The 21,543-nt window shown below is 47.9% G+C and overlaps 1 protein-coding gene across 2 annotated transcripts in view; it reads left to right on the forward strand.

Annotated features, from left to right (window-relative positions):
- Positions 1-21,543, forward strand: part of SPTB (spectrin beta, erythrocytic) — a 147,219-nt gene that overhangs the window by 1,487 nt on the left and 124,189 nt on the right. The gene's annotated exons all lie outside the window — the stretch shown is intronic.

Here is a 21,543-nt window from a genome sequence, read left to right on the forward strand (position 1 = left end):
CAAGAGCCCACCACCCTTGACCCTCACTCGCTCCTGAGGCCGGTCATGAAACGGAACTCTAGAGCAAAGCGCAGTTGGAAGACATCCACCTCACCAGACGGAAACGTGGGCTGTAGACCCCTTTGCTGTTGCTGTTAGCCCATTGGTGGCCTCATGGCCAGGGCTGGGGATGAGCCGGTTCTATTAATCTCGAGTTCTCGGAAGACTCAGTGTGCCACTCCTGGAATTGAAAGCACCCGAAAACTCCCAGGCGTCCGGCACCGGCCTTGGAGCACAGGCATATCAGGTTTTCCGGAGTGGTTTGCCCAGTGCAGAGCTGGGATGCCGTCCCGTGCTCCTCCCGTTGCTTCTTTCCTGTGTTCTGAAGGTGTCCTATGGCCGGCAGGACACCTGTTAGCTAAGGAGCGCTAGTGGGGTGGGGGTGGGGGGCAGGACAGAGGTATGGCAGGAGTTAGGCTCCCACTTGGGATCGTGCTTGGCAACATAAAAAGGGCTGTTTAGGCAAACCAGGTGTGGATGGAAATTTTGTGCTGCGGTCTGGACACAAATGGAGCAAATGGTAATAGTAAGAGCTTTCACTTGTTCCATCTGTTGAGGCACACGCCCAGCTCGGCACCTGCCTGGTCCTGGCTAAGCTCTGTCGAAAGAACGAGGGAATGAATAAGTAAATGGATGCTCAGAGTATTGTCAGAGTAACTTTGCAAGGTAGCTCACGGCAGCAGCGTTTGTAAAGTGAGGCAACAGGTTCAGAAGATTAAGTAATTTGCCTCACTTCACGCAGCTGGTGATTCAAATTCGGCTGCTGGTTTCCACCCTGTTTTTAAGGTTGGAGCTGCACCAGGGGGCACAGAAATACCAGCTGGGAAGATCTGGCTGCAGTGTTGTCTTTTAGAATCCCAGTGTTCACTCGCGGGACCTCCAGTAATTTCACTGATATCAGAGAAGCTTGAAAGATGTTGCCCAGAGACAGCACAGGGCATATATTTGCTCAGAGGCTTTTAGCCTTTCCCAGTATTTTCAGGTCATTGTTTCAAGGAGAGAACTGTCATTTGGGCAGTAGTCAAAGCCTGGATTTTTTTTTTTTATAATTTTTTTTTGCAGAGTTAGAGACAGAGAGAAAGGTTTTCCTTCCATTGGTTCACTCCCCTAATGGCCACCATGGCTGGTGCTGCACCGATCCGAAGCCAGGAGCCGGGTGCTTCCTCCTGGTCTCCCATGCAGGTGCAGGGGCCCAAGCACTTGGGCCATCCTCCACTGCCTTCCCAGGCCACAGCAGAGAGCTGGACTGGAAGAGGAGCAACCGGGACTAGTACCCAGTGCCCCAACCGGGACTAGAACCAGGGTGCCGGTGCCCCAGGTGGAGGATTAGCCTAGAGAGCTGCGGCGCCGGCCTGTATTTTTTTTTTTTTTTAAGCAAATTTTCCCTTCAGTCCTGCAAGTGGCCAGAAGGGCTTGATCATGTACAGGGACAGTACGATAAGACAGAGGAGGAGTATTAACAATTCATGAGACCAGCACTTCTTGGCGTGGGGAGGGACCTGGGAGGTCACCGAGCCCAGCCTCCCATTTGGTGGTTCTTGGGCCGAGGTGACAGTTCACGTGCTTGTGTCTGTGTGGCTGTAACCTGTGCCTTCCATGCTTCCTACCATCTCAGCTCGTTGCTTTTCTCTCCCTCTTTCCAAGGCCAAAGTGATTGATTTCCTGAAGTTCTGCTTAATCCAAATACTGAGATTTTCTTTCCTTTGGGGGAAGCTATGAGAGCACCTTATTTTCTAAGGCTTTCATCTTGCTGAAATCTGGAAAAATAAGTTATTGGGTATAGGCCAGAGAGAAAATATTGGTACACAATAAACTGTTGTAGTCTGCCCATTGCTTGTTAGATGAGGTGTACAGGTGTGCACATTTTTATAGGACAGGAATGTGTATTGCTACCAGAGATAGGATAACTGAACATGCATAATTAGTGGCATTTCTAGGGAAGTGGGGAAGGGCTTTGGGGATCTGTTGGGACTGTCAGATATATATTTTAATCCAGGCTTGATCACCAAATTTCATATGAAGAATGTTGTTTTAAATTTCAAAGCCACACACAAAATTGTACTCTTCTGTCCAAGATCTAAAAAGGTAGAAAATATGACCTGTGGGAGGTTTGAAGTAATTAAAATGTGTTTCTTTGTAACCCATATTTTTAAAAAAGATATATTTTGGAAGACAGAGTGACAGGGAGAGGGAGAGACAAAAGTGGGGGGGGGGGTCAGAGAGAGGTCTTCCATCTGCTGGTTCACTCCCTAAATGGCTGCAACAGCGGAGCTGGGCCAGGCTGAAGCTGGGAGCCGGGAGCACCATCCTGGTCTCCCACAGGGGTCAGGGACCCAAGTACTTGGTTCATCTTACTGCTTTCCTAGGCACATTAGCAGGAAGCTGGATCTGAAGCCGACAGCCAGGACTTAAACTGGCACTCTAGGACACTGACATTACCAACAGCATCCTAACCCATTGTATCACAATGCCAGCCCCTTAGCCATAATTTTTTTTGACAGCCTTAGACCTGAAGATTAGCATTTATGAATTAACTTGGGAGTATCAGGAGTGAAAATAACTGCTGTGTGTGGGCCAATGAGAAATTTGACTTGATAATGAGGAAGTTCACAGCTACTAAGTTCTGAAACCATTCAGATAATATGAAGGGACTTTAAATTTCATGGAAAAAGAAATCATAAGTTTATTTTGGTGCAAAAACAGACTGGAAAACTATGCACAATTTTTTCATAATACTCATTTTCCATGAACTTGCAGAAGATCCCTCAGACAAGCCAAACACATAGTACAAAGGATACTGTAGAATAAAGTACTTGAAAGTGGTTTGTATTGACTCAATCTTTACAAACAAATATTTGTGTTTTTTTTTTTTTGGACATTTCTTCTTTTTTTCAGAGACAGAGAAGGAGGGAGGGAAGGTGATGGTGGCCGGAAGAGAGGGGAAGTGGCAGGGAAGAAGGGAGAAGGCTACCATCCACTGGTTTACTCCCTAAAGCCCCGTGATATCTAGGACTGGGTCAGGGCCAAAGTAGGGAGCAACAAATTCAGGTCTCCCATGTAGGTAGCAGGGACCCGGTCACCTGAGCTGTTAGCACTGCCACCCAGGGCCAGGATTAGCAGGAACTTGGAGTCAGGAGCTGGAGTTGGGAATTGAACCCAGGCACTCCTATGTGGGACATGGTTGCTTAACCGCTAGGCCAAATGCCTTCCTCTACTCCTGTATTTTAGAAACGAAATCTTGGAGCAGGAATGCATGCAGGAGCTGTGTGCCGGTGTCATCCCATCCCACACAGTTGCCTGGTTTATCACAGAGACGCTTCTTCCCTCTGACAGCCCCAGTAGGTGAATATCTCTGGCTCTGGGGATGGAGACAGTAATCCAGGCAGAATGTAGGAGGGCAGTTAGAATTCACTGTCTGCTCTGGCTGCACTCCCTATGGTAAATATTTAGAAAATGTCATAGCATGTTTCTCTTTGTTGCTGTGCTTCTTTCTTAATTCACAGCCAAGCTATCCAAGTTCTGCCACTGTCAGCCAGCCGTAGCTGACTATCAAACCACCAGGGGATTCCCCAGCCATCACAGCTCTCGCTGTCTTAAAGGCGGTCGGTCACAGGCTGCAGATGCTTCCTCACTGGGTTGTCTGGCTAGCACATGACATCCCCAGACCACCTTTCATTTTTGCTCTTTCCTTCTGGTTGCAGGAATGATTGCAAAGCTGTCTTCTCCCTATCTCAGCAGAAGCTCCTCTGGCCTTCCCACCTTTGCAGACCTGGTGGAGGGTATAATTACAAGGGCAATTAAAACTCAGACGTAGATCATGTTAGCTGAGGGGGCAACAGACGGCTTCCTCACTCTGTTTCACTTGAGTGCTATAAATTTAGCAAGGGGAGAAAACAGGGCAAGAGGAAAATCGGCTTTCCACTGAGCTGGGCTCAGATCATCCAGGATATGTATGAAAAGAATAACCAGGCACTGTGACAGCTAAAGAACAATAATTGCTTTGAATTATGTTCAATTCAGGAGTTTCTACCATTGTGAAAAGGAGCAGGAACTTGGATAATCCTGAAAATGAATATGTGGAAAATGAGTTCCATTTGTGCCAGACTTAAATATGGGTGTATTTCATTTGAGACTTCATAGTGCATCCAATAAAACAAAGCATACTTTGAAGACATCACGTGTGAGGGCTGGAATGAGATCGGTAGCCTCATTCTGTCCTTCCACTCGGCTCCTGTTTCCAGAAGACCCTTCAGAACTGGTCAGTCAGCTTCTCCTTGTCACGTCATTTTCTCAGGAGTAGAAAAATAAGGTACATCCTTTCCTGATCTTGACTCTGAGCTGCAAGTCTTGGAGAATGAGAGTCAGAGCTGGAATGGCCTGAGAGAGTAATTGAGATGTATTCAGAAGGAACAAGCATGCAGTGCTGACCACGTACCTTCCACCGTCATGAGCTGAGGTCACGAGGAGGGGCAAGGCGGAGACTCATTGATGAACTTGCACATGGGCAGAGCAAGCTTGAGAGGGAGGAGGTGCCTGCTGCAGGTGGGAATCCTGGGAGGGCTCCCTAACGGAAGAAGGAAGGATGAGTAGCAGGTGAGGGTGGGGGTCCAGGCATGTGCCCCCCCCCCCAGGACAGATGTGCTGAGCCTGAGTAGCTTAGAGAATGAAGTGGTCCAGGTGGCTAGGATATGACCAGAGATGAAACGAAGGTGGTTTGGGATCAGTTTGTGAGGAAGAAGTCTGAACTGTTGGAAGTTCACGTTGAAATCAGTGCAAGTGTTTGTGTGGAAGAGTGGGAGTGCGGACCTGATCAGAGATCTGTGTGTGTAAACATGACCCTGTAGATGGTGTAGGGCATTTCAGAAAGTTCTTAGAAAATTAGAAGATAAGTTTATTAAGGTACAATTTTTTTTTTTAAATCTATGCATGCAGGACAGGCATTTGACATGGGAATTAGAATGAAGCTTAGGACACCCACATTCCACATTGGAGTGCCTGGGTTGGAATCCCGGATCCACTTTCAGTCCAGTTTCCTGCTGTGGTGCACCCAGGAGACAGCAGGTGATGACTCAAGTAACTGGGTCCCTGCCACCCATGTGGGAGACCTGGATTTAGTTCCAGGCTCCTGGATTTGATCTGACCTGCTCTAGCTGTTGTGGGTATTTGGAGAGTGGATCAGTGGATCCACTTTTTTTTTTTTTTTAAGATTTTTGTTTTTTTATTTGAAAGTCAGAATTACACACAGAGAGAAGGAGAAGCAGAGAGAGAGAGATAGAGAGAGGTTTTCCATCCACTGATTCACTCTCCAATTGGCTGCAATGGTCAGAGCTGCGCCAATCCAAAGCCAGGAGCCAGGAGCTTCTTCCGGGTGCTCTTGGGTGCAGGGTACCCAAGGACTTGGGACATCTTGTTCTGCTTTCCCAGGCCATAGCAGAGAGCTGGATCAGAAGTGGAACAGCCAGGACTCAAACCGGTGCCCATATGAGATGCCAGCACCGCACACGGCGGCCTTACCTGCTACACCACAGTGCCAGCCCCATGGATCCACTCTTTCATTCTCACTCTGTCATTCTGCCTTTCAAATAAATGTTTAAAAAAATATTTTTAAAGGGAGGAGGGCACCATTTAAAAAAATTCATTTATGCAAGGAGCCTTCAAAACATTCACAGAAAGTAGGTATTGAGAATAAACTGCATTGGGGCCTGCATTGAGGCATAGAAAGTTAAAATGCCACCTACAAAGCCAGCATTCCAAACAGGCGCTCATTCCAGTCCTGGCTGCTCCACTTTCTATCCAGCTCCCTGCTAATGTTCCTGGGAAAGCATCAGAAGATGGCCCAAGTGCTTGAGGCCCTGCACCCACATGGGAGATCTGGAAGAGGCTTCTAGCTCCTGGCTTCAACCTGGCCCATCCATGGTCATTGCGGCATTTGGAGAGTGAACCAGTGGATGGAAGCCCCTCCCTCTCTCCTTCCCTCCCTCCCTCTCATTCTCTCTGTAACTCTACCATTCACATAAATAAATCTTTAACCAAAAATAAACCACATAGATTTCAAATTTTTGCACCAAAACAATCTTTTTTTAATAAAGATTTATTTATTTATTTGAAAGTCAGAGTTACACAGAGAGAGGAGGAGAGGCAGAGAGAGAGAGAGAGAGGTTTTCCATTCTCTGGTTCACTCCCCAGTTGGCCGCAATGGCCAGAGCTATGCCAATCCAAACCCAGGAGCCAGTATCCCCCTCAGGGTCTCCCAGCGGGTGCAGGGGCACAAGGACTTAGGCCATCTTCCACTCCCTTCACAGGCCACAGCAGAGATCTGGGTCAGAAGTGGAGCAGCTGGGACTTGAACTGGCACCCACATGGAATGCTGGCACTGACGGCTTTGCCCACTACGCCACAGTGCTAGCCCCAAACTTATCTTTAAATTCCATTTTTTATGAATGTTTTGAACTATGCTTGTATGATCTCAGCTCTCAGGATGCCTATACAGATGTCATTTCCTTTTATCTTACAGTGACCTTGTGAGGGGAAGATTTCGTTATTCCTGTTTCTAGTTGAGGAAACAGGATTGCAGTTGTACGTTGATGTGCCCAAGGCCTCTTAGTAGTTCTGGGCAGAATCCTACATCCAGTTGTTTCCTTGTTCTGAAACCAGGACTTTTTCCAGATCTTCTCTTCCATGGAGTAACTGGAATATTCAGGGGTGAGACCCTACTTGGGACACTCACATCCCACATTGGATGGAGTGCCTGGCCTCAAGTGCTGGCCCTGCTCCTGACCCCAGATTCCTGCTGTGCGCACTCAGGAGGCAGCAGTGATGGCCCAAGTCCCTGGGTCTCTGCACCCATGTGGGGGACCTGGATTGAAGGCCCCACAGTGGCCGCTGCTGACATTGAAGAGTGAGCCACCGCTGGGAGTGCTTTGTCCCTCCCTCTGTCTCTCTGCCTGTCAAATATATAAAAATATATATAAAGTATATAAATATAAAATGTATAAAATAATTTTTAAAAAATATCCAGGCCTTCCAGTTGAGACAGTGATAACTTTCTTCAGTTTTATTCAGAAACTAAGTTCATTGGTTCTGGAGAGGAGAGAACTACCACAGAGTTTACTGTAGCCACAAAACCTCAACAATCACCCTGCCGAGTGCCTACCGATGATGTCACAAAGCATGAGTCGAGGGATTGCCAGCAATAGACAAACGATGACTTGGACTGCCTGTTGATTGGTTTTTGGCCCTTTGATTGATTTGATTTGGCCCTGTTGATTGATTTTTCATGCCCTTTCCCCTAATTTCCTTCTTATGATATTCTGTTGTTATGATCAGCCCTTATCTTGGACTTTAAAACCCTCTTCGTAATCCAATAATCTTGAATGCCTTGATTTGTATTCTCAACCTTCAACAAATATTTAATGTGTTCTCACTTACCTGCCAGACGTGTTCTAGGCCCAGGGGTTATAGCAGTGAACATGCCGAAAGAAAAGTCTGACATCACTGAACACATGTTCCAGGTGGAGATAAAATCCTGAGTGAGGTCAGCAACAGGTGTACAGATCCTGATTTCAGGTGCTACACAGAGAGACAAAGCAAAGGTGTAGGTGGAGTGAGGCATTGTTCTACCAGCTGAGGTAGAATGGTTAGGAAAGGACTCCAGAAGAGACCCAGGCCAAGTGAGGGAGGGGCCCTGGGAGGGGTTTGCAGAAGAAATGCACATTGGGTACGAGGCCCTGAGATGGAGCCGCTGCGTGTCCAAGAGATGGCAAGGAAGGCAGTGTGCCCAGGGCGGAGCGATGTGGGAGAGGCAATGGGGTCTGGCTTGTTCCAGCTCTGTGCCCAGGTCAGGGCTCCCGGTTTTAGTCCAGGTGTTATAGGAAGTTATTACTGGAAGTTGTGGCCAGGAGAGCGACTTGTTCAGGTTTGTGCTTTGTTTATGTTTTAATTTGAGAGACAGAAAGGGAAGGAGATAGAGCTCTTTCATCTCTCGTGTCAATCCCCAAATACCCGCAGTGTAGAAGAATAAATCACAGATGACTCAACTGTTTTGGGCCTGAACAACTGGAAGGATAACAAGACCATATATGTATTTTATGTGATATATTTTATCACATGTACTGTGGGTTATTTTTTTTATCTCTGTTGTCATTGAAGAATAGATTTGGAATACCATCAGGGAGATTTTTAATGTAAATACACCAAAAAGAGTATGTTTTATTGTGAATGATTCGTGACATCTGTTTATTTTGAAGTGAAATCTTAGATATGCTGTGTCCTATAACTATTTCTTTTAGATCATTTTTAGAACATCTGTACTTTGGTTTTTTTGTTTTGTTGTTTTTTAAAAGATTTATTTATTTGAAGGTCAGAGTTACAGAGAGAGAGAGAGAGGTCTTCCATCCATTGGATCACTCCCCAGTTGGCCACACGGCCAGAGCTGGGCCTATCCAAAGCCAGGAGCCAGGAGATTCATCCAGGTCTCCCATGCAGGTACAGGGGCCCAAGGACTTGGGCCATCTTCCACTGCTTTCCCAGGCTATAGCAGAGAGCTGGATCGGAAGTGGAGCAGCTGGGTCTCGAACTGGCGCCCATGTGGGATGCTGGCACTGCAGGCAGCGGCTTTACCCACTACACCATAGCGCCGGCCCCCATGTGCACTTTGTGATTGGGTTTAAGATATGGTGCTGGTGTTTGGCCTGGAGGTTAAGATGCCAGTTAAGCTTCCACAGCCCAGCTAGGAGTTCCCGCGTTTGAGTCTCCAGATCTGGCGCCTGACTCTAGCCTCCTGCTACTGTGAGCACTCAGAGGCGGCAGTGATGGCTCAGGTTACCGAGCTCCTGCCGCCAACATGAGCTTTCTGGATGTCTGTTTCTCTGCGTCTCAAAAAGAAGCAAAAAGCTATAGTAGAAATAAGATTGAAAAACGTATTTTACTGTAGTATTAGATTTTTTTTTACTTTACACCAAATAAACTTATTTTTAAATTCCATTTTTCCACAAACTTTTTGGCATACCCTCATAGAAGGTGGAGATCCATTTCAAGGGTAGACATGGAAAGTAACATCTCCCCCTACTTTCACTCCTGCTTCTGAGAAGTTACTGCTATCGGCCGGCGCCGCAGCTCAATAGGCTAATCCTTGGCCTGCGGCGCCGGCACACCAGGTTCTAGTTCTGGTCGAGGCGCTGGATTCTGTCCCGGTTGCTCCTCTTCCAGGCCAGCTCTCTGCTGTGGCCCGGGAGTGCAGTGGAGGATGGCCCAAGTCCTTGGGCCCTGCACCCCATGGGAGACCAGGAGAAGCACCTGGCTCCGGCTTTGGATTGGCACAATGCGCCGGCCGCAGCGGCCATTGGAGGGTGAACCAACGGATAGGAAGACCTTTCTCTTTGTCTCTCTCTCTCTCTTACTGTCCACTCTGCCTGTCAAAAAATAATAATAATTTAAAAAAAGAAGTTACTGCTATCAACAGTTTCCATTGTATCCTCTAAGCAGAAATCCATGCTTATGTAAACATATGGCCTGATATGTTCAGGTGATAACTTTACCCTAGCAATAACGTGTGTCTTCACAGTCCTTGGGTGTAGAGGTAAGAAGCCTGAGATGAGCTTTATTTTCATTCAGGGTCTCCCTCTCCAATCCAACCCCCATGAAGACAGTGTTCATCACATTGTAGGCTTCTCAAGGCCTCCAGCTGTTATCCTCCGAGTAGAGGTAGATAGCCAAACTCAGAGGGCTGACTTTTAGGAGCCATGGGAATCTTGCCAGTCTCTCTCTCTCCCCTTAGCTCTTTCCACTTCCAATCAGACTCTGCTGGAACTAGGTTCTACTCACCGAGTCCTGACATTTCTCCCAGATTTGGAGTGGTTTCCATTAGAATCCAGGTTCAGGCTGGGCGGTCTTCCTGGAGTATCCCAGCCCACAGTTCTCTCCCTGTTCTCCAAATTTGTAAAAGAAATTTGTACTACTTATTTGAACATAATCACTGACTTATTAAACTTTTTTGTGTCCACATAGTATTTGTTTAGCTAGACATTTAGCTCTTAAGAGCTAACCTGTGAATTACAGACATAGGTTGTACTTAAAGCCCTGTCCAATGCTTTTATCCACAGAAGTTTAATTAGTAATTTTTGAAATTTGACCATCATCACTATTGTATCAGTGCTTGTGCACGGGGATTGTGTGAACTAAAAATGGTCACATGCTGGTTGCCGAAAAAGCCACCTTCTTTGTGGGTGACCAAGGGTGTCCGTTTCCAGGGAATGGTAGCTAGACACTACTCCTTTGGATAAAGAACTTTCTGGCATGCGTGGTCCCAGGTACATTAGCAGGAAGGTGGATGGGAAACGAAGTAGCTGGGACCCAAACCACACTCCAGTATGGGATACAGGTGTCTCCAGAGGCAGGTTAACCCATAGTGCCAGAACAATGCCCCGAGATGTTTTTTCTAAAAGTTGTGACAAACGTACTTCACATGAAATGAACCATTTTAGAGCGTACAGCTCAGTGCCCTTGGTACGTTCACATTGCTCTGCCATCTGTTTCCACAGTGTTAGTCGCCTTCCAGAAACTCAGATGCCATCTCCATGAAACGCGAACTTCCCAGTTGCTCTCCCCACATCCGTAGATGGAGCCTCGGGCGGCTTCCACGCCTTGCTCATTGTGCATGGTGCTGCTCACTGTAAATGAGGGTGTGCAGGTCGTCTGTTCAAGGCCCCGTCTTTGTTTCCTTTGGATGTACATCCAGAAGTGAAATTGCTGGATCGTGTGGTAATCACATTTTTAATTTTTTGAGGAACCCATTGATGCAATTCTAGTATTTCTCCCGGCTAGTTGACATCTTCAAAGGGAAGGGCAAAAGCTTATTAACATCCTCATCTTTGGGGCCACACTGAACTTGAGGCGTGTTTATTTGGGAGCGTCATCTTGGGGGATAGTTTGTCATCATAGTTCTTGACTTTGCCCGTATCTATTAGTTCGCCTATTTTTAGACGGTAGACTTTTAGAGGACAGGCAGGAGATGTTCCGTGCGCCTTGGTGGAGCTTGTAGCCCAGATTCAGGTGGGGAAGGTGTAAATATTAGGAGATGATGTATTTCAGCCAAAAAGTCTCCTTGACTAGATGACAGGCATCTGGGTTGCTTCCAGCTCCTTTCTCTTGCTGTTTGCCCTTGGGCAAAGAACTTCCTCTTTTTCTGACTTTTTTTTTTTTTCAGGCTTTGTGTGTGTGTGTGATGGTGCCTCAATATTCATTGTTAGCCTTAAAATTTTCCTTTTAGATTTCCTGGTAAAGCTTAGTGTGGGCTCATCTTTGTAGCCTTGCCAAAACACCCCTCTCCCTCACCAGCACTTGGGGGGGGGGGCACAGAGGACTTCCTGCCTCCTATTTCCATGGCATATTTCTCATCCCTTGGTTACTGGATGGACCATCTTATTTCGTAATTGTCAACTTGCTTCTCCACACCATTTGCCTCAGCTTCTTGTGACAAGCCTTTGGTCTTAGCCTTTTTCCTTGTCTTCTCTCTCTTGAAATATTTTCAGCACCTAGAGCAAGTTTGGTACCTGGAGGCGAATGGCTCAAACATATTGAATGGCTTAAAAAGTAATGAATGTTTGAATTACATCTAACTGAGCTTTTGGACAAAGGGTCTTCAAAAACTTCATGGAAATTATATCTTCTGAGAAAACTGTGCATGGGTGTCAAAATTTTTTCACATCAAAATAAGCTTATCTGTTAATTCCATCTTCCACACACATTTTAAGGTGGTATGTATTTAAACTTGGACATAAGGAGATGGCAGGTGTTTAGCCTAGTGGTTAAAGATGTTCATGCTTACATTAGGGTTCCTAGGTTCAGTTCTTGGCTTTGGCTTCTCACACCAGCTTTTTGCTGGTGCACCCCCTGGAAGGCAGTGGTGATAGCTTAAGTAATTGGGTCCCTGCCGCCCTCAATCCAGGAGATCTGGATTGAGTTCCTGGCTCCTAGCTTAGATGACTGTGACAGGAGTTTGGGGAGTGGACCAGTGGATGGGCATCTCTATCTCTCTTCTTCTCAAATAAAAAATACTACTGATGAGTTTATTATAAGGGTAAGTCAATATCTATTGAGAATGTATATGCTAGGTACTATGCTGAGAGCTTTCATGTGTATTTATTTAATGTCATGTTTATACTATTATCCTTACCCAACAGATGACGAAAAATCAGGCTCAGAGAAGTTAACTTACTCGAGATTAATCAACTAGTACCGTTAAAGCTGGATTTGACCCCTGTGTTTATTCTAAGAGGGCTCGGTTTGAATCATTGTGCCCATATTTAGGTAGAAGTCAACAACACATAACTTTTTTTTTTTTTAGATTTTTTTTTTTTTTTGACAGAGTTGCAGACAGAGAGAGAGAGAGACAGAGAGAAAGGTCTTCTTTCCATTGGTTCACTCTCCAAATGGCCACAATGGCTGGAGCTGCGCCGATCCAAAGCCAGGAGCCAGGAGCTTCCTCCTGGTCTCCCATGCAGGTGCAGGAGCCCAAGCACTTGGGCCATCCTCCACTGCTTTCCCAGGCCACAGCAGAGAGCTGGACTGGAAGAGGAGCAACCAGAACTAGAACCGGCGCCCATATGGGAGGCCGGTGCCACAGGCAGAGGATTAACCTAGTGCGCCACATGACTTTTAATTTTAGGACTTTTGTTTTGTTTTTTAAGATTTATTTTTATCTTTTGAAAGGCAGAGTGACACAGAGAGGGAGAGACAGAGATTTTCCATCCGCTGGTTCATTCCCCAAATGGTTACAATGGCCAGGGCTGAACCAGGCTGAAGCCAGGAGCCAGGAACTCCTTCTGGGTCTCCCATGTGGGCAGCAGGGATCCAGGTACTTGGATCATATTCTACTGCCTGGCCAGGGGCATTAATAGGGAGCTGGATCAGAAGTGAAGCAGTCCAGACTTTAACTGGTGCCCTGATAGGAGATGCTGGTGTCACCGGCTGTGGCTTAAGTCCATGTGCCCCAGCGCCAGCCCCTAGGAGTTTCTTTTATTTTTTTTTAAGGTTTATTTTTATTTATTTAAAAGAGTTACAGAGAGGTCTTCCATCCACTGGTTCACTCCCCAGATGGCCACAACGGCCAGAGCTTCGCCAGTCTGAAGCCAGGAGCCAGGAGCTTCTTCCAGGTCTTCCATGTGGGTGCAGGGGCCCAAGGACTTGGGCCATCTTCTGCTGCTTTCCCAGGCCATAGCAAGAGAGCTGGACGGGAAGAGGAGCAGCTGGGACTAGAAACGGCTCCCATATGGGATGCTGGTGCTTCAGGCCAGGGAGTTAACCTACTGCGCCACAGCGCCAGCCCCTCTTTTATTTCTTTTATTTTTTTTTAACCTGCTCTGTTTAATGGTCTAAAATCAGAGCAATAACTAGTTGTATGCCTTTATACGCTGCTGTCTATTTGCAATGATTTAACCTAACAGGTTGGAATCCCTTATTTGCTTTTAATAAATAACTAATGTTCCGATTCCTACTTCTGACACGATTCTTTACCATCTGAAGATGACGGTGCTCATTGGCGCTGCCCAGTGTGCCCAGTGTTGTCAGGCGGCTGAGACTGCTTAGAAGTGGTCTGAGTGTCAAGCGTGATGGCACCTTGCAGCCCCGCAGTCTCCTGACCACCCCCCAACATGTGACCCCTCTGCCCTCCCTTGGCTTCTGTGACCTGCATGCTCCTTTTTCTCCTCGTAGCTTCCTCAGCTCCACTGCCTCTTCATCTTCTCTTGTCCTTTCCTCTCTACCAGCTTTTAGTCGTTGGCACCTCCGATGCTTCTAAATCCTGATTTTTGTCCACCCTCCCTGCTCAGTTCCCCATCTGCTGTAAGGCAGCCTCTGCTCCTCTCAAAGGTAGGAGTCACCGTGGGACCTGTGCCCGCCTCCTTTACCTTCAAGCCCCACCCCTCTGCCCTTTCTACCCCCCCCCCCCATAGGTCTTTCTGTCACCGTCCCCCAGGGACCTCTGTCTCCTGTTTGGGGTTTCTTCTTTTTACGTGTTCACCTCTACTTGGCCACCAACTCCTTTATGTTCCTCTAAGTTGTTCAGATGGGATCATCTGTCCATTCCTGCCGTCTCTACTCGGATCTGCTGTTTGAACGGTCGGTCTGCATCTTTCTGGCCTATTCCTCACTCTGACTTCACATTCTTTTTAAAAACCTAAGTCTGACTCAGTCATTCCACTGCTTCAAAACCCCCCATGCTCCCTCGTGGCCCCAAAGATCAAGTTTAAATGGGGAGGCGGGGACCTCCCTTCCCGACTTCCTTCTCTCTCCATTCACCCCACCTTGGATACTTCTGACTTGCTCACCTGGGGGTGAATTTCAATGCCTTGGTGACTTCGCATCTAATGTTTTTGGGGCTTTCCTCAACTGTGAACTCTTACACATACGTGAAGGTACTTTAAAATGTTTGTGAAAAAATGGAAGATACATTTATTTTGGTACAAAAAGATTTGTTATGAGGGGTCTTCCCATTTCATGGGAAATGCCTTTTATGGAAAGATGATATGTGGATTTCCAATTTTTTTGCACCAAAATAAATGTATCTTTTAATTCAATTTTTATGAAATTTTAAAACTTTATTTATTTGAGAGGTAGACAGACAGAGAGAATGAGAGCCCTCATCTACTGGTTCACTCCCCAGTTGCCCACAATGGCCAAGGTCAAAATCAAGAGCCAGGAACTCAGTCCAGGTCTACAATACAAGCAGCCGGAAGTCGAGTCTCCCTGGGTCTGCATTAGCAGGAAGCTAGGGTAAGGAGCTGGGATTGAACCCAGGCACTCTGAGGGGTGTGGGTGTCCTAACTGGCATCTTAACTACTGTGCCAAAGGCCTATCCCCCCACCCCCATGAATTTTTTGAGGAACCCTCATGTAAGCCTCAAAGACCCCACTCCAACATAACCCTTCAGTGAAGTTTTCCCAAAACCAGCTCTGACTCTGGTAGATTACAGATTCCTTGAAGAAGGGACAGTGTCTGCTCCCTGTGAGGATACTGGTGCCGACTCAACCCCTGGCTCACACGTGGAGCTCACAAGATGCTGTTGATTGGGTGACGAGGGAGATTTCCGGAATGTTCAGCACAGCACCTGTTCAAGCATTGCTGACCTGCAGAGGACCAGGAGGAAGGAGTAAAGGCAGGCACCACTGATGCGGCAGGGCCGGGCTGTCTTCCACTTCTGTGCTTCCCCAGTTGTTGGGGGGCAGGAGGGGGGAGTGGGGAGGAAGAGCTGGTTTTAACTTGCGTCGTCGTCAGAAGGCGTCTATCACTAGGAAAGTTTAGTTATTCATCCAGTCCCTCCCACCCACCTCATTTTCCAGGGAATGTTTGAGGCTGACCCTCAGAATGCAGCTGTGAAAGGCTCTTTGAGTCGACGTTTCAGAGTCACACACACGAGATTTGTTTCCTAATGGTAAAGAGTGAAGGCAAACATTTCGGGGAAAAAAAAATCCCACGTTCCTATGTAGAGGTTCTATTGTTCTGCATGCATTTAACTGTTTGTTTGTCCTTGAGGCATGTCGAAGTGGAAGCTGCTGGGAACGTATCACAGCCTTTATTGGTTGGTTGGTTCTGCCCTCGTTTCTGCCTTCCCTGGGCAGAGTGAGTTTCGCCTATGGCTGGACTCCCCAGAATTCTGCTTGCTCAGGCCTTGGAGCACGTCTCTGTTTCAACAAAACTCTCTGGCATGGGCACACTCCCACTGCAGTCCAACCCCTCTCTCCTCCTGCCTTGTTCTGTGCTCAGTGATTGACAGGAGCTGGTGTTCCACGTCCAGAGGCGGCCAGTGGGGCTCCCGGGCCTTGATACGTGTGTGGGGTCTGAGATGGGGTGCTAAGTGGAAGAACCTCAAAGGCCTTGAAATGTGGGCCTGCGATGAAGAAGGGCAGGGGACAAAGTTGGGCCTTGTGAGGGTGGCCTCAGGTTGAGAGACAAAAGAAGCAACCCAGCCAGGATCATTGAAGGCCCCAAGGGGTGTGACGAGTCCGGTGATAAGCACAGGGCAATCAGCAAACTTGGTCCAGAGGTGGAAGTGAGGATGGGATAAATGAATACAGCTTCTAAATGCTCGGGTGCCATGGCTGCCAGTGCTCACCATCCTATCTCAAGGATTCCCAGGTACCATAGCAAAAGTCGCTGGTAGGCTGACGACTAGGTAGTGGCAGGGCAGTCTGCTTTTTGAGTGAACAGCCCTTTTAATTTTCAGAGACAGTTTGCTTGGTGAGGGTTGAACTGTGCTGTAGTCTTGGGATTGCTTAGGCAACCCAGGCTACTGGGGTGGGCGCTTGGACTAGCAAGTCATGACATTCGAGTCCCAGCTCCACTCCAGATTCCAGCTTCCTGCTAAGGCACACCCTGGGATGGCTCAAGTACTGGGACCCCTGCCACCCATGTAGGGTACCTGAATTGAGTATCTGGCTCCCAGCTCAAGTTTGCCCTGGTCCAGCCATGGCATCGTGGGCATTTGGGGCGTGAACTAGTGGATGGGAGCTCTGTCTAAATAAATAAATAAATAAGCATTTCAACTCTAGGCTGCTGCTCGTAGGCTCAGTTAATGGATCGGGCGTTGCCTTTCTCTATAAGGTGAAAGTGTGCTTTCTGTACTTGCTGTCTGCAGCTGTTGGGAGACTCAGCTGAACGTCTGAGGCAGGAGGGTCCCTGACCGTGTGAGGTTGTGAGGAGGTATTTTCAGCTGTAGGGAGTGATGCTGGACTCAAAGCTGATGACTCTGGGGAGGAAGTCAGGACCCTCTTCATAGCAGAGGCCAGGACCTGTCAAGGCAACCCAGGTCATTTGCATTGCAAAGCTCCATGAAGTCATTTTGCCCGGGACACTGGAAAAACACCCAGCTGATCCTGGCCAGCTGGGCTCTTCTGGCCGCGGTCACTGGTGAGCTTGGTGGGTGCATAGTCGAGGTAGCAGCTCGGTAGGTGCCCCTGATGGAGCAGCTCCCCGGCAGCCTCGGCTCGGCTGCTCTCGCTGCTTCTGACCCAGAAAACACTCGGAAAATGACTGCAGTGAGGCGCATCTTCAAGGTGAAGCTTTCGGTCCAGGTGGGGGAGGGACATGGAGTTGGTCCCGAAGGGTTCAGTACTTCCTGAATGTGCTGGGAGGGAGCTCCAGAGAAGCTCTGACCCAGAGGAAGTCACTTTACAGCTCACCCTGCTTCCACCCGCCAAGAGCGCCTTCTGCTTGTTTTGCATAAGCCGGGCGCCGCCTCTGCAGAGGCACAGAACGCATTGGGAGCTCTAAACTCCTGGCAGCCCTGAGTCTGTGCAAACAGCAGAGTGTAGTGAGCAGTGTGTTTGGTTGGCAAGTGATCCTTATAGTCTAAACTGGGTTTCTCTGGCTGTGAAATGGTGGAAATGCTTTCTCGTTGAGCTGTGAATGGGGTCAGCACAGAATGTGTGTGCTTTTTAAACCCGACATTTAAAGCATCCAGACTCCTCCAAGAGAGATGTTCTGCAGATAAAATGTACTCGGTGCACCTTGCATACGTCATCGAATAACTGAGACGTCTTCCCCAGATGAAGAGCATCTGGTTAGCTCCTTTGTTTTACCAACAAGGGAGAGCCACGTGACAGAGTGATTTGCCTGAGATTGCAAAGGGAATTAGTTTCAGGACTCCAAATGGAACCCAGGTCTCTGGATCTATGGCCTAGACTACGTCTACCCTCCTCTCCTCCCCCTACCCCTTCTTCATCTTCTACAACTTTTAAAAAAGCTTGCTATCAGAAGCTATACAAGGACCACAGAACTATGGTAAAAATAAGTCAAACAATCCAGGGTAGAGATGTCTCTTCCAGATTTATTACTGCTAACAATTTTTTGTATATCCCTCTAGAGGTTTGCTGGACACATAGCCACAGATATAGATATATAGGTATCCGTGTAGGTGTGTATCTGTGTGTACATGTAGACACATGCATATGCTCTCATATGTATACATGTATATGTTATGGTTGTTTATTTTTTGTACTATACTGCAGTTTGCCTTTTTAAAATTTTTTAAAGATTTATTTATTATTTGAAAGGCAGGAATAGAGAGAGATAAAGGGAAAGATGGAGAGAGAGAGAGAGAGAATCTTTGATCCGCTGGTTCACTCCCCCAAATGGCTGCACCGGCTGGGGCTGGGCCAGGCTGAATCAGGAGCCAGGAGTTTCCTCCAAGACTCCCACATGGGAGGCAGAGACCCACATACTTGGGCCATCTTCTGCTGCTTTCCCAGGAGCATTAGCAGGGAGCTGGGTTGGAAGAGGAGCAGCCGGCACTCAAAGCAGTGCTCCTAGGGGGTGGCAGCATCAAAGGCAGTGGCTTAAGCCACTATGCTGCAAGGCCAGACCTGATCTGTTTCAATCTTAACAGCTGCGTGATATCTTATGCTCCTTCTGGATGACTTTCAGAATTGTAAGCATGGAATTTGAGTCCGGAATTCATGATGCAAAGTAAGAATCTATTTTATGTGCATGTCCAGGAAGGAGACTGACTTCTAACAAGGTCACATGGCCCAGATGGTTTGAGAAATCTGAGACTCTGCTTCAAACCTGCCACTGCTCCTTGCCTCTGAGTCCCTGTCATGCCAGCTGCCCCAACAGGGCCCGTGATGCCTGCGCCCACGGAATGCTCCCAGCAGCCTGTGCGTGAGATGTTGTAACTCCCATTTTACTGATGGGGAGACTGAGGCTAGTCCAGCCAAGTTCACATGATCAATTAAGTGCCAGACCTCAGGCTGGACATCAGGTTTGCCAGACCTCAAGGTCCCCGCTCTTTATCAGCATTGGAAATGGAGTTCACCAAGGAGAGTGGTTATGGTTGTGGTGGCTTTGAAGCAAAGTGTTGTTCGTGGCTTCAGAGTTTGGTTGGTTTAGACTCAACTGCATGCACAGCAATGATTAATGGATCCAGGTAGCAATGGAGCAGAGACAGCAATGATGTTGGGGAGGGGGGCGTGCTAGGGACAAGAAGTGGTAGCTCTCTTGGACATGTTATCTGTTCTATGTTTGCCTGTGTGGGAGACACAGAAGTGACTGCCTAAGGCACAGTTCTCTGCTCTTGACCGATGGTGGCTTCTTGTCAGAGTGTGACAAGGTGGAGCCGAGCAGGTGCCTTCCTAGGGCTGCACAGTACTCTAGGGGCTCCAACTCTGGCCGGATCCAGGAGTCTAGGGGAGGCAGCCTTCCCTGAGCTGGCCCTTGTAGCACGTGCACGTTTCCCACAGCTAAGCAGAGGAGCAGGTGTTGGATGGGTCAAGTGAGGAGCAGGTGGGGCTTGATAAATCCGGGGTGTCTGCGGCAGAGGATGAGTGCAAGGAAGCAGTGAGGGAGGGGCCCAGAGGTAGGCTGAGGCTAGACCGCAGCAGATCTCAAATGCCATTAAAAGACCGGATAGTTTATATTGCAGATGCTGGGGTCACCATCGACATTTTTGAACAGGAAAATGATCAGCGATGTCTCAGGACCTTCTACAGAAATATAACCAAGGGTTGGGGTTGGTGCCATGGTGCAGTAGGTTAATCCTCCACCTGCGGCACCAGCATCCCATATGGGCGCCGGTTTGAGTTCCGACTGCTCCTCTTCCCATCCAGCTCTGCTGTGGCCTGGGAAAGCAGTAGAAAATGGCCCAAGTCCTTGGGCCTTTGCACCCACATGGGAGACCCGGAAGAAGCACCTGGCTCCTGGCTTCTGATCAGCGCAGCTCCGGCCGTTGCAGCCAACTGGGGAGTGAACCAACGGAAGGAAGACCTTTCTCTCTGTTTCTCCCTCTCACTGTCTGTAATGATACCTCTCAAATAAATAAATAAAACCTTTAAAAAATATATAACCAAGGGCCCAACAGGGTCTGTTAAGAGCATCTGGGAAATTAACCTACCTGGACCTTCTGTGTCAGGTAGGACCCACTGTCCATCTTTATATAGGGCTCATACACAGAGGGCCAAGGCATAACATTCACCACTTCCCATGTTAAGTGTGTTGTCTGCCAAAAGATATTTGAAAGGGCTTTGGAATTCTTCTTGATTTTGACTTTGAGGTCTTAATTTTGTCCTCTGATGGGAATTTTTTCTTTTTTCAAATCTTAAAGCATTTTTGCAGCTCCTTTACAAATGGGGCCCTCCAGCCTTGCAGTGACGGGACACATTGCCGCCGCATGTGGCTAGAGTTTCCCAGCGTGGGTATCTGGTCTTGCTCATTTCCTGAGATCTTAAAAGGAGGCCTTGCTCTGCAGATGAGAAGGAGGTACAAAGCGGGAATCCATGTGACTGTGTTAAAGTGGGAAGGCTCACCAGGACGAGCGCACTTCAGAAAGTTCATGGAAGATGGAATTAAAAGATAAGCTTATCTTGATGTGAAAAAGTTTGAAATCCATGCCTATCAGGGGCCTCCAAAAAGGTCATGAAAGGTATATCATGGAAAAACTGCATGGATTTCGAATTTCTTTTGCACCGAAATAAACTTCCAGTCTTTTTCCCCAGTGAATTATCTGAAGTCCCTTCATACGTTTCCAGGGGTTGTGGTGGCAGGTGTGGAGCTCAGCAGAGACTCATGGTGCATGTGTGGATTCTTTTAAGCTTTATTTATTTACTTTTATTTATTTGAAAGGCAGAGTCAGTCTCTCTCTCTCTCTCTCTCTCTCTCTCACTCTCACTCTCTCTCTCTCTCTCTCTCTCTCTCTCACACACACACACACACACACACAGAGTGCATGCAGGTAAAATATCTTTCATCCTTTGCTGTCACTCCCCAAATACCCACTGCAGACTAGGGCTGGGCCATGCCGATACCGGGAGCCCAGAGCTCAGTCTGGGTCTCCCATGTAGGTCACCCACCACTTGAGCCATCACCTGCTACCTCCTAGGGTACACAGTAGTACACAGGAAGTTGTTTCAGGAGCAGGGACTCAAACATAGGCACTCCCGTATGGGATGTGGGTGCCCCAAGCGGCATCTTAACTGCTGTGCCGAGTGCCCATCCTGGGGTGTGGATTTGAGAGTCCTCCCTCAGCACAGAAAGGGGAGAGGATCACTCAAGGGAAGAGAACGGAGGCCTTAACTCTGGGTGGAAGCAGAGGATCCAATAAATACGGTTGCGATGCAGCAACCTACTGGGGATGTAGAACCAGGAGAGGCCAACACCACATCAATCCAACTTTGGAAAAGAAAAAAGTAAAGACAGCTAATGGTGTGTCATGCAGGACAGAGATGACCCCAGGAAAAGCCAGGAGGAGGCTATTAGCCTTGTGAGAGGCTCAAGTGACCCTCAAGAGAACAGTTTCAGTGGGGATTGAAACTCAATTATCAGGAGGTGCGGAGTGAAGCCGCAGTGTGGAGGTGGTGCGTGCAGACTGCGTTCTGCGGACGGGGTGGAAGAAGGATGGTGTGGACAAGCTTGTGTGTATGGAAACGTGAGAGGGTGGGGAGCCCTTGGCAAGGAAGTGGGGATAAGAAGGCAGGTGGGGCTGGAGAACAGGTTGATGGTAATAAAGAGTCTCTAGGA

The sequence above is a fragment of the Oryctolagus cuniculus genome, chromosome 20, assembly GCF_051225735.1.
Source record: "Oryctolagus cuniculus isolate XC-2025 breed Fujian yellow rabbit chromosome 20, ASM5122573v1, whole genome shotgun sequence".
NCBI classification, from domain to species: domain Eukaryota; kingdom Metazoa; phylum Chordata; class Mammalia; order Lagomorpha; family Leporidae; genus Oryctolagus; species Oryctolagus cuniculus.